This window comes from Mytilus galloprovincialis, chromosome 2 (assembly GCF_965363235.1).
Source record: "Mytilus galloprovincialis chromosome 2, xbMytGall1.hap1.1, whole genome shotgun sequence".
NCBI classification, from domain to species: Eukaryota; Metazoa; Mollusca; class Bivalvia; order Mytilida; family Mytilidae; genus Mytilus; species Mytilus galloprovincialis.
The window spans coordinates 12,124,436-12,134,409 of NC_134839.1; positions in this window are offsets into that span (position 1 = coordinate 12,124,436).

Consider the following 9,974-nt stretch of genomic DNA (forward strand, 5'->3'; position numbering starts at 1 on the left):
AACGTGTAAATTTAAAGTATCTTCTGATATGTGGTGGATCTAAATGAAAAGATATAAGGGGCATGAAAACGAATTTTTTTTGTAGGCCAAGCTTAAAATACAGTTATATCTTTAAGAAAGCAATAGATAATCAATTTACCACATTATTTTGTTAGACCACAATAATTGAAGATTCAACAAGAATCAATGTTCTCTTTTTGAAACTTTTTATTCCCCTCCCCCCCTCCACCGTAACAGAGGGGCATTAAGTTTTACCCTTGACCGTCTGTACGTATGTCCCAAAGTTGTTTTTTTTTCTCTTTCTTTAGTTTGCTTCAACCAAATGTTATGAAACCTATACAAAAAGCTTATTATCACAAAATACAAATCAAGATTGAATTTTGGTGATGTCATTTCAACCGTTCTATAGAGTTATGCCCCTTTACAAATGGAAAAATAGGAATCTTATATCTGTTATAAAAATGTCAATGATGTAATTGTCAAAAGTGATTTTTAAAATTGGAGTTATCTTCCTTTGTCCATAATTGTAGTTGAATCTTCGAAGCCAATGTTTAATACAATACAATGTTCACTGAAAAAAAAAACATATTTATCCTTCAGCTTACACGCACTTTGATTAATGTCTTCAGTTTTGTCCCTTTATAACTTTATATAATATGGAAGAGGGGGCATCATCTGTGTCCCATGGACACCTTCCTAATTTATTGAGTATTAGGTCATTGACATTAGACTTCAAACATAAGGACTGATGATATTTGTGGGTTTTTGTGTTAGATTCAGATTGAAAGAAAATTTAACAAAAATGAGACTTTCAGGTGATGCATCTGCCTTTATTGTTATTATTGAACTGCAAAATGGCGATTTCACAAAGTTACAGACTGGTAGACTATGGAACTTTAATACCCCCTCAAAATATATGATGTTGACCAACCAAAATTTTTATTACATATCAAATGTGTTAAAATTTACTTTCAATGCTTCAACTGCATAATAAACAACAATACTAGAATAGAGAATGGAAACCAGGAATGTGTCAAAAAACAACCAGACAAAAGAGCAGATCACAGTCCAAGGCCACCAATTGGTTCTTAAATGCTGCACCCAGAGGTGGGCTTCAGTTGGCCTCTAAAAACAATGTATAGACAATTTAGAAATCAATTATTTCTTTTATTGTTAAAATTCATGAACCATTCTATGTCAAAAGTTACAAAATATCGAAGAGAAATTAATTTTGCATGCAAGCTTGACTCTATAACTTATTCCCTTCAAATGGAACTTTGGAAATAATATCGCAATGTTGCTGTTTGCAAGTAAGTCCAACTTGTAGATATTACAGAGGTCTGGTCTCATCTCTAAACTTTAATGTTAGATAATGTATTTTTCTTTAATCTTATATAATGTTAAGGTCAATCATTGCTAAGAACATTCATTACTTAGAATAAGGATTGATTATTAATTTGATCTTTATGTAACTTGTTGAAGTAGGAGAGAACTTGAATCATTGATATCAAGGTCATGGTCATCATAATATGAACAAGAGATTATATAAACAAAGTTTTATAGAAGACAGTGCTGTGAGTGCAGATCTCATCTGTAGTGATACAAACACAATCATCGACCTTTGTCAAATTATTATGACAAAAATTCAAGGTAATCAAGATTTGTATGTTGTTAAAAATGGATTTACAAGATTTTTGCACTGGTTTATAACTGTTGCCTCTTGGTCAACACAACAAACTGGTCAATTCATTCCCTATTACTGCAGTCAAATAATGCTTTTTGGGAAAAAAAACCATTCTAAGTTTTTATACCATATATCTTGAAAACCATATAACCAGGTACTCTAAATCTTTTGAACATCCACAATAATTAGGTCAATTTAATTGATATCGTGAGTGTACTCCTTACAAAAGTTGTCCCCTTTATAATTACAATAGTTGGTTCAATTTCCTTATTATTATGGAACTAAAATGGATAGACAGAAATTGTGCAGCAAACCTGATCTTCTTATCGTTTGCCTTTACACTTGAATACAATTCTCAAAAAATCTGGTGTCTCTAGAAGTAGAGCTGACAGTCTAGTTTTAATTGAATTTATCACAAGAATGTCAACTCTAACTATTGAAACATATATAATTTTATGGTCTTTAACTCCACCATTACTATCAGATGGATATAAGGAGTTCCTTTGACGTAAATAGAATCTTCATTGCAAAATTCTGTTGTAAACATGTTCTGCAACTACTTCGTTTGTTTTGTTCCGGCATCTTTGTCAATATTATGGAATTTGATGCGACTGTCATACAAGTGAGAGGTTAAGCTAGCTAGTAAACCAGGTTCAATCCACCATTTTCTACATGAGAAGTCAGGAATATGACAGTTGTTATCCAACTTTCCTTTTTGAATTTTCCACGGACTTCAGCTTTTTTTGTGATTTTACTTTTTAGTTACTACCAATAATGGATATGGGGGATTCTTTTGGCATAAACCGTCTTAATTTTTATTGCAAAATTCTATTGTAAACATCTTAAATTTATATAATTTTCACTGTACTCTCTAGTTTAAGTTTATATTGTTCATTTATACAGGGAAATAAATCTTCACATCATTTGGTATTCACAATTAAATAAATCTTTTCATATTTTCTAAAAACTTACATTGCTGTACCTAAAATCTTTCCCCAAGTGCCGATGCTCGTGCCGATGATATGTTCCTGGTATCGTGACTACAATCCCGTACCCTTTCCCCGAATATGGCATGCTGATTTGTTGTTTGTCTATTGGTCTTTTTCGTTTGAAGCCATTGCGTTGTCTGTTTAATTTCGACACATGGTTTTAGGTCATCCTCTGGTGTCTCGTCCCTCATATTTTAAATGCTTGTTCCGATTCCCACGGAGTAAAATTCCTCCCACATTCCCATAACAAAAAACGGTGAAATTTTAATGTTTATTTTGATTACCGTATTTTATTTGGTTTTTGCCAAACTGAGTTAACACCACATGACTTTTAGACAATAGTATGCAAACGCTCTTTATATTGGAGTCGTAGAAAGATACCAAAGGGACATTTAAACTCGATAAGGCGAAAATCAACTGACAACCCCATGGCAAAAAAGAGAAAGAAAAAAAAACAACAAACAAAACATAACATGGAAAACAAATGACCGAGCAACACGAACCCAAAACAAAACCGTGTGATCTCGTGCGCTCCAGAAGAGTCAGCAGATCCTGCTTCACACATGGCACCCATTATTTTGCTCATATAAGTGCACACCTAATGATACGCCTAGTTCGGCAGGTCACATTCTGGGAACACGGAGGACGCGATTATGTAAATATAAGAATATTGAATCAACATTATATAGATTAACAACTTTATACCGGATCAGTTTAGTCTATATGCACAAAAGTCCTACAGGCCTCAACACAGCATACAGATTAAACTGTGCAATTACATTTTTGATTAGAACCATACCACTATAAATCCTAGGACAAATATATAGATTATTGTCTTTATCATTTTCAGCGAATAATTAAAAACAATTTTCTTGTAGAAGTCCGTATACATTCTAGTTTTGTTATTTTGGTATGTTTAGTTGCAGTACTATATGATTAGCAAATAGAGAATTTTGGGAAAAATGTCCATTAGTTCATGTAGGCTTAGGAAACTATATTTAAAGTTGCGAGGAAGATTGTATAACATTAACATAAATAAGAATTATAAATGCATGTCATACAATAATGACATTAATATTAATTCCAACATTTGCTTCATATAGTCACCTCCCCCTAAAACCCTATTCAAATTGTTATCATTGAGGCACTTGGTAATATGACTGGCACATCACTGTCAGATTTGTTGTGGTTGATGATGGAAGTTTTTAACTACCTTGACTGGCTCTACAGGATAGACGGAAGACTCTTATATAATAAGGTCGTTTAACAGGTCGAGAACTCTAGATTTTCTGACGTCAGAATATATTTGCATAGTAATTTCCAAAACACAAGGCCAATATGGCCTTGAAAAACTGACCAATCGACTCAATGAACTACAATGCATTGTGGGCTACTACGAGTAAACTACAGTACTTAAAACACGTGGAATTAGTGGGAAAACAGTCAATTAATATATTGTCTGGGACTCTCATTTATTCTGCAAATATATTTACTGTAAAATATACAACGTAATCTTCAATTTGCATGCTCAGATTAAAAAAATATTGTTTATTGGCTTCACGATTCGACTTTCTTTTTCGCCTTGCAAAAGTAGTTGAACCGGTTTTGTGCATTGTTATGAATTGAACCTGCATTAATTTCACGACATGACACAGTGAAATATCCAATGAAGTGACCACTGTCCAGTAAGAAAATCATTTGAGCTCTTTTAAATCTGTATAATGTCATTGCAAAATCATTTCTGCCTAGAAAAACACGAAACTTTCATTGAAACACTTCTTTCTGTACTGAAAGTGTATTTTTTTTTTATCAGGACCTGAACTTATAGTAAGAACATCATAATATTCAGTATGCTAAAAAGAAGTGTTATGAAAGCGGCAGGGGCGGGTCCAGCCATTTTAAAAAGGGGGGTCCTAACCCTGGACAAAAGGGGAGGGGGTTCCAACTACATGTCCCCATTCAAATGCACTGATCGTCCAAAAAAGGGGGTCCATCCCCCGGAACCCCCGCCCCCTGGATCCGCCACTGAGCGGGTACGGTATATAGCTCAATACATTTTTTTTAATAGTTTCATCCATCGATAATATCCGTTTGTTGCTAATTTTATCAAAAAATATACCTCAGAGGTTTTTTTTATCGTTCGGCTGCTGTCCTTTTGACATATGTAAAATATCTCCAATATTAAAAGTCTCTGGATCATAGTGGGTGCCATATTACCTATCATTTTTTTTCTAAAACGTGCTTTGTATATAGAAATAAGAACATGCGGTATGAGTGCCAAATGAGACATGTTTCCAACAAAGACATAATTTAGTAAAGTAAGCAGTCATAGGTCCAATGCTGAAAAGTAAGCTATTAATGACCCCAAAATTACTTGTGTAAAACAATCCAAAAAAAAAAAAAAAAAAAAAAAAACGGCCCAATTAATATATAAAAGGACAAGAAATCTATCCCATAAAAAAAATATATTGTATAGGAGCTTGTATTTCAGTGGTTGTCGTTTGTTTATGTGTTACATATTTGTTTTTCGTTCATTTTTTTTTATATAATTAAGGCCGTTAGTTTTCTCGTTTGCATTATTGTTTTACATTGTCATATCGGGGACTTTTATAGCTGACTATACGGTATGGGCTTTGCTCATTGTTGAAGGCCGTACGGTGATCTATAAATGTTAATTTCTGTGTCATTTTGGTCTCTTGTGGACAGCTGTCCCATTGGCAATCATACCACATCTTCTTTTTTATTATAGATCCAACGTTGCAATTTTCACAAAATATATCAAATTTTCCACCTTGTCGCACATACATATGGATAAAATCCTTACAGCTTATTTCCTAATGCACGTGGAGCAAAACTTTGGTTAGCTTGCTTGCTTTGTTTGTATACTATTGTACAAAATATAAAATATACAAGTTAAACTATGCCTATATATATATATATATATATATTGTTTAAAGATGTCAATCTTATTTTCAAAGCTTGTATAAACAACTATACAAACAAAGCAAGCAAGCCAACCAAAGTTTTACTTTGCAGGTTTAAGAAATCAGCTGTAATGATTTTATTCAGTTTGGCAAATGTCCGAGCCCGTTAAATAACGAACAAACTGAAGCTACAGTTGCTGACTTCACTACCTTAAAAAAAAAAGGGAACAGTTTGGAAGTCCCATATACTGAAATGTGACCAACAAAAATACTTATTGATTTTGTTAACACTGCCATATATGTAAATATTTCTTCGCCTTTTTTACGAACACAAAATTCAAGGATCTCACATTTGCCTTTAATCATCTATACGAACATTGCTGTACTCTTGAATATCAGCACCGGCTGTTATCGACGGCTTACTTTACACCAGTAAGTTTGTCTCATGGGTAATTGTGTTTTTTGCTGTTGTTTCGTTGCTTCTGGTGGACAAATACATGAAATCTCTGAGCCATCATCAAACATGTTAATGGCTATATATCGGGTAATTCAAACCCCCTTTTCTTCGCATAGAAACATCTCTTCGTTAATCTGAGCATGGAAGTAATACTTTATATCACGAACTATAAATGAGGATACACAAAATGAAAAACTAAGCGAAATTGTGAATCCCGCATTGCACGAAAAAATGTGTTGTATTTCAGTAAATAACACGTGTTCTTGGTTGATTGTAAACACGTAGTAGTCCATCATGCATTGTGACTCATTTAGTGGATTGGTCAAAAACCTAGGTAAAAATAAATTGCGTCACATGTAAATAAACAATTACATGTACGAGTACATAAGTATGCTAATTTATGCATTTCCATATAAGGTAGTGGTCCCGACCTGTTTAATTGATTGATGTTTACTTAAGCGGTCTTCAACGGCACTTGGATTATGTTCGTTAAGGACATGAGGACGAGAACAAATGAATAAAATAATCAAAAGAAGGGATTACAATCGGATGGACTTGAATGGATCGCGGCCAATTATGCATACAAGGGACAAAGTCTAAAAAGGGAAAATTCAAAACGGAAAGTCCGTAATCAAATTGCAAATTCAAATGATAAAACACATCAAACGAATGGACAACAACTGTCATATTCCTTACTTGGTACAGATATTTTCAAGTGTAGAAAAAGGTGGATTAAGTTACACTTTTTTAAAATAAGACGTAGCAGTACAGGGCTATCTACGTCTATGATTGCATTGTTTGAAACAATAAGTTTTCAGGATTTCAGGGAATTTTAAAAAAGACAATGATCGACAATTAAAAGATTAATTTATTTTCTTTTACATTTTTGATCGACTTTAAAAATACTAAGTATATGCTGGGCTTTTGTAGGTTCTCCGTATGAGACCTAATATGTGTTTTAGTTGAGATAGTATCTCATTTATGTACCAGGCATTTAGGCTAAATCGGATTAAATTACTTTCGATAATATTGTTCATATTAAAGAAATATGATCGGCGTTTCATAATATAAGTAATGCAATGCTTTAAAACAATAAACTTCATTATTTTACTCGTGGACTTCCTGACAACACGTAATTAAAACACTTCCTGACGACAATGAACCGTAATTTTAAAGTCATGAAGTGAAAATTGTTTTCGATCCACGAAACATTTGTGTTCAATATATACTTCAATTAGGTGTCAATGCTCTCACTTAAAAAGTAATATTGTCGCAGATATGACAGCACACGAACAATTGGCAATGCTATGTCAGTTATGTGAAGTCGATCCAAAAGTAAAATGGAAATGTTTAGAATGCAATCTATTGATGTGCCTAAATTGTAAAGACAAAATGCACTCTAAAATCAAAGCCACGATGGAACACCAAGTGATTGACATTAAGGAAGTGCAATTAGAAAGAAATGAAGAATATCTTGCCTTTGACCTGCAAGATGACACAGAGACAACACCAAGATTGGAAATTAAAATGGCAAATATAAAAAAGTTCCCGACAACAATAAAAAATATCACAATTCTTGCAATTTCATTGGATGATTCGCTCTGGATTGGTGACGGAAATAAATATAAAGGATTCCATCCGTTCTCTAAATCAACAGCACTACAAAAGGTAAAAGTTGAGGAACACAAACTGAAGATTATATCTACGTTTGACATTGATACATGGGACATAGCTATAACCCATAACAATGATCTTCTTATGGCTACACAGGAACTAAAACTAAAGCAAATTATGTCTAGCTGCAATAAAGTGTCAGAATCAAAATATAATGGTCATGCAGATTCATTCCTAATTTCATGTGTACACGTGACAAGAAATGGAAACGTGATAATAGCTGGAAATAAAAAAGTTCCAGAACACAGAGAAATTATTGTTGTCATGGATTCAGATGGTAGCCGTCTGTCATGGCATGAAAAAGATAAAAACAAAAAATCATTATTTGAACGTCCGATGTCTATAACCAGTGCAAACAACGGGAGTATTTTTATTGCAGATATACACAGAGTGGTTGTGCTAGAGAATGTAAATGTTATGAGCTTTTACAATCCCATCAGTAAACACCGTCCTTTCAGACCAACATCAGTTGCAGCCACACCATTAGACAATGTGATAGTAGCCGACTGTCATAATCATACATTACATATACTGAACAATATTGGTCACAGATTGACAACCTACACAACATCTGACATAGGAGTTTTAATGCCGTACTCTCTAGCCATCGCTTCGGTAGGACAATTCACTGTGTTATTCATTGGGTGCTGCACGCAAGAAAAAAGTTCTGAAGATGCAAAACTCTATAAAATGAACATTACAGGTTGCTAATACTGCCTATCAGCATTGAACATAAAAAATCATTATGTTTTAGTTCAAATATCCATTTTTTTTATTGAATTGGTGAAGCCTATTTAGATCATTTTTTTTCTAGATCGAAACATTCGGTCTTTTTATTGATTTTATTTATAGACTGATATATAAATGCCACCTCATTGAATAAAGGCTTCCTACAGCCAGTAAATAATATCATTAAAATTTCGTAAATGGTCCTGTGGCCGGTGGAATCATGCGTCTCGCCAGCGAATGTGTAACGTTGACTGCTTAAAACTTGTGTACTTCAGTCTGTTAATTGTTTAGTTAGCGATGATATTCGCAGAACTCAAAACAAAGGTCATTTGTATCACGCATACATCGTATATAAAACTGATCTCTTCATGCACTGACTTTCTTCTTCCAATTGTTCACCTTATTGATATAAACGCATCTTCGCTAGGCAAGGGTTGCGACCCGGTTTAGCTTTCTGTGAAACAGGAGATTACCCATTGGCTAGCAAAGATGACTCATATACGATATGAAAGCTGCCTTTCACGTTGGGGTAAGAGTGATACTGCACATTTTTCAAAGAACAATTAGGTCATATTGCTTCTTTTTTAGAATGACAACAAAATCTATGTTACAATTGTATACTACTTATTGAAAGACATACACATGAATGAAAAGTGATGTTGGGTACATTCTTCAATTAGACAGATACCCCAAAACAGACATAGCTCAACTAGTCATCTAAATGTTAACATTCTGACTTTTAACAATTTATATTATCAACCTGTAAAGTAATCGAACATACAAGTAAGAAAAAGTTGGCTATAAACACGATTTCTTTTGTATTTATATTTACAATAATTGATGACTGTTTAATGTATACATTACACATGTACAAACAAAAGAGTTATACATATGAATTATAAACAACTAGTAGATGAATGAGGTATTTAATCTGTACCCAAAAACTGTTCACTCCTGTCGTAGCCGTCCTATTCATTTAAGGCTAACCTGAAAAAAAGGCCACCATGAGCCTTTTCCTTAATTTGTGTCCGTTGTCCTGCATAAATAAAAAAAAATCACTTCTCTAAAAGCAGTTAATGGGCCAATAGTAATCACATATAATCTTCTAAATATTTTTTTTTAGAGATTCTACTTTACAATTTCTCTATTATGATCCTGTAATAGGACCAACATTGCAAATATTGCTAAAGATAGAATGAAAGGATCAAATCTGAGGAACAGTCAATAGATGCCCACTTATTAGATTTATTCATTCATTTTTGTAAAATTCAAAGTTATCACTGATGAGTCTTTTGTAGACGAAACGCGCGTCTGGCGCGAATATAAAATTTCAATCCTGGTATCTATGATGAGTTTATTTACAATCACTCGGTCGATACCACTGTTGGTGGAGTTTTAATTCCCCGAGGGTATCACCAGCCCAGTAGTCATCACTTCTGTGTTGACCTGAATTATCATTGATATGTTCATAAGTATAAATCAAAAGTTTTTGAATTTTTGTAAAAACTAAGGCTTTA